The sequence below is a fragment of the Nicotiana tabacum genome, chromosome 19 (genome assembly GCF_000715075.1).
Source record: "Nicotiana tabacum cultivar K326 chromosome 19, ASM71507v2, whole genome shotgun sequence".
In the NCBI taxonomy this organism is placed as follows: domain Eukaryota; kingdom Viridiplantae; phylum Streptophyta; class Magnoliopsida; order Solanales; family Solanaceae; genus Nicotiana; species Nicotiana tabacum.
In genome coordinates, this window is record NC_134098.1 from 8,008,761 (window position 1) to 8,013,004 (window position 4,244).

The 4,244-nt window shown below is 34.2% G+C and overlaps 1 pseudogene; it reads left to right on the forward strand.

The window, feature by feature from the left end:
* The first annotated feature begins 432 nt into the window (after positions 1-432).
* On the forward strand, positions 433-3,342 carry LOC107801060 (probably inactive leucine-rich repeat receptor-like protein kinase At5g48380; annotated as a pseudogene).
* The last annotated feature ends 902 nt before the right edge of the window (positions 3,343-4,244 follow it).

The window sequence follows — 4,244 nt, forward strand, 5'->3', positions numbered from 1 at the left end:
AGTTGCTAGAGTTTCACCAATTTGTGCCCATCTAGTTTTTGTTAGCATTATGAAAATTTCAGGAACACGTTGATCAACCGAAAATGGATTATGTCACAAATAACGTTGTTCCGATCTTCCGTTTTATTTATATGATATTCTTTGTTTTTTTGTCTCTTTAAATAAGAATGATACCTTATATTTGTAAAAACTCTTTTACTTTACTTTTCATTTTATCCTTAAAAATAAGCTTTTATAAGATAAAACTGTCATGTTATATTTAAGATTACAACTTCTAAAGTTTTTTTTGGTACGTGTGAGAAGTCATTTTCTTTTCCCTTAAATTTCTTACCAATTCAAATACCATCATATATGTAAAATCAAAGGAGGAGACTAATAAATATAAATATTGCACTAAAAAGAAAAAAAGAAGGAGAAGATAGAACATGTGTTGGAAATATTTCCAGCCGTGCTTGACCCGCGTCAACTGCTGGCTTAACAGAAGTCAATTTTTAAGTCCCATAAATTATTTTGCCGTGATCCTGCTGATGAAGGCAATGGATTCTAAAAGAAATATTTTCAGTTTCACTATTGTCAGTTGCAACTTTCTTTACTTGTTATTTTTGGTACTTATCAGTTTTTCTCTAAGATGCAATGCAGTACAGAGTGACATCGATTGTTTAAAATCGATTCGAAATTCGTTGGAAGACCCTTTAAATTTCTTGAGCTCTACGTGGCAGTTCGACAATCAGACAGAAGGTTTCATATGCAAATTTACAGGAATACAGTGCTGGCATCCTGATGAGAATAAGGTTCTAAGTATTAGCCTTCCAGACATGGGACTAAAAGGTGAGTTTCCTCGAGGCATTCAAAAGTGCTCTTCTTTAAGTTCTCTAGATCTCTCAAACAACGAGTTATATGGAACCATCCCTCTGGATATATCAAGAGTAATTGGATTTGCGGTAATACTTGATCTCTCGAATAACCAATTATCAGGACAGATGCCAGTAGACTTAGCAAATTGCTCTTATCTTAATGACATCAAATTAGACAACAATGTACTAACAGGTCAAATCCCACCTCAAATTGGCCTCTTAGGTCGCCTCAAGACGTTCAATGTTGCCAACAACAAGTTGACGGGGCCAGTGCCAAATTTTATCAAAGCCACTATTTCGGCTGAAAGTTACGCAAATAATTTAGGACTTTGCGGTGGTCCTCTAAAACCGTGTTACAGTGTTGGAGTTCCAAAGCGAAACCATCGTACTCTGTTTGTTAGTGGTTTTGTAACTGGTTGGTCGCTATTCACTTTACTTGGTATATATCTTTTTTATCTTTGGTTTTCCTTGTGTAAAGAAGATATTTGTATCGATCAAGAATAGAACAAAGAGAACGGTGATTGATGGAAGTGAGTGTCCAGACGGAATAGAAGTAAACAATGACCCGAAGGTAAACATTTTGCAGGCTATATAAAATTAGCTTGGCCATAAATTCTCAAATTTATTTTAAAAATTTTGATTCGGGTGAAATTTAATTTGAAAAAATATGAAATGTGACTTATACCCATAAGCCTAAAAACTATAAAAAATACCCAACAATACCAAACAAATAAACTTGTTAATCTTGTATATGCACAACCTTCATCGATGCCATTAAAACCATAATAGATTGTGAGTTTTTTTATACAATACAAAAATTTGGGATAACTTTTAAAATTGTTAAAAAACAAAACAGTAATATTTTATGCCAAAAACAGGTCTAGAGTTAGTTTTGGGATTTGAAAATTTTATTTTCAAAATCTGCCAAAATGAGTAAAATCTATAAACAAACATGTTTTGCCAAAAAAATTTTGAAAAATTCTTGACAAAATCTATGACCAAACGGGGCTTAATCACACTCCAATTACAGAGAAGAAAAGTAAGCATGTGACATTAAATGAATTGTGCTAATGATAGAAATGTTCTTTTCCTCAGATTTCAAAGCTGGAGAAGATTGTTACAAGAATGAGTTTTATGGAACTAGCAAAAGCGACTTCATATTTTAGCCAAGACCATTAAATTGGGAAGGGAATGCTGGGAAAAGTGTACAAGGGACTGGTCCCAAATGGCTGGAATGTTGCCATAAAGAGGCTCGATGCCTCAGAAAATTTGGAGGAAGAGTTTGTTTCTGAGATTACAATTCTGGGCAGTCTGAGGCATCAAAATTTAGTCCCTTTAATCGGTTTTTGTGCAGCGAGGGACGAGCAACTGCTGGTTTACAAATACATGCCAAATGGAAACTTACATGAGTGGCTACATACGACTGATGACAAGGCAAAGCTCTTGGACTTTCCTTTAAGGGTTAAAATTGCTGTTGGTGTCGCGAAAGCCCTTACTTGGCTTCATGATGGTGGAAATTTCCATGTTGTGCATAGTAACTTAAGCACACAAAGTATTTTGCTAGACGAAAATTTTGATCCCAAGATATCCAATTTTTGGGAGGCAACAATTGCAAAACAAAATGACATGAATTCAAGCATGAGTCTATTGCCAATAGTTGAATATTTAGACTTTACATCTTACAAGAAAGATGTATATAGATTTGGGGTTGTGCTTCTTGAGCTTTTAACAAGGAAGGAATCTTACCAATTGAGCTGCTCAAGTTTAAATCTTAGCAGTAGCTCTTTTGCCAGTCCTCTTGATGTGGATAAAGTGCTGTTAGGTCAAGGTTTTGATGCTAAGATATTGCAGCTACTTGAACTTGCAAGTAACTGTATGAAGTTCATTCCTAATCAAAGGCCAACGATGCTTCAAGTGTATCTGACTGTAGCTGCGATTTCTCGAATTCATGATCAAACAGGAGACCCTGAAATACAGTAGCAAGTGGAATAGAAGCAGCCATGTGTATTCCCTTGCTTTCTATGTTTATTTCATTAGCAAGAAGTGCGTCTTTTCACTTCCAACCAAGAGATTGTGAGTTCGAGTCACCCAAAGAGCAAGGTGGGGAGTTCTTGGAGGGAAGGATGCCGAGGGTCATTTGGAAACAGCCTCTCTACCCCAGGATAGGGGTAAGGTCTGCGTACACACTACCCTCCCCAAACCCCACTAGTGAGATTATACTGGGTTATTGTTGTTGTTGTGTCTATCTCCCTTTTCTTTATCTAATGCATCCTATCAAACGTTCCCTTAAATTCAGTAAACCACTCTCGTAACTCGTAAGTCATTCCTGCACCAGAGAACTCAGACCTGCTTTCTTCCTTCATTGCATATTGGTAATTTTTTTTTTATTGGTATTTTATAATAATTCTTTTCGAATGATAATATAACAAACTCATTTAATCTTTCTTGAGAATTATTGGTCTTAGATAAGATTGTATCAATTTTAATTTTAAAAAGCTTCTTTCCGTGGATGCAACTGTTAATATTGTTTTATATGAAATATAAGCATTTAGACAAGAATCAAGTCTTTTATGTTTTCACTTCGTACTATTTTCTTTAACACTCTTAATTTAGAATAAATCTAAACCACCAATATTAGAGTGACTATTATATTATAAGAAACATTTAATGTTAAGGCAATACTTTTTAAACTTCTCGTTCGTTATCTATTGATCTCAAATTTTATCACTCAAATTTTTGAACTATTGAACTTTTATACTCTTGGAGAAAGGAAGTAAGAAACAAATGAAAGAGAAGTATGTTATCTTACAAGAGAAGAGAAAAAAGAAAGATTGTGACGTTATAAAAATAAGAAAGAGAGTATAAATATTTACATCTATTCATGCATCCCATAATAATAATTCCATTATTGATGGTTTATCACAAATGTAACAAAATTATCATTCCTTTTATATGAAAAAGTTTATATTTTTGCTAAAAGTACTCAATATTGTTTTTAAAGAAACCCAATAAATCTATTATTGCTAAAAAAAAAAAAGAAGGAGAACTCCCAAATCTTGGAAAGTTGATTGAGAAACGATAGGAAATGAAACGAAAGGGAGAGGTCCTTCCGGAAAACCATCATTGGCTAGAATTGAAATATAAAGTTGCAACCACTAATTCAAAGTGCCATAGGAAAATATTTATGCATGATTTCCTCCATCTTTCTTAGCTTGATATTTCTTGTGTCGGCAATGGGAAATCCCAGTGACAACTATGCTTAAAATCAATAAATCAATAGTTGATGACGTAGACAAAATTTGTGTGTCGATGACTTGACTACACTTGTTTGGCATTTTTTTCTTATGTGGCATGTAGCTGATTACCTTCAGAAAGGTAAGGGAAGGGGTG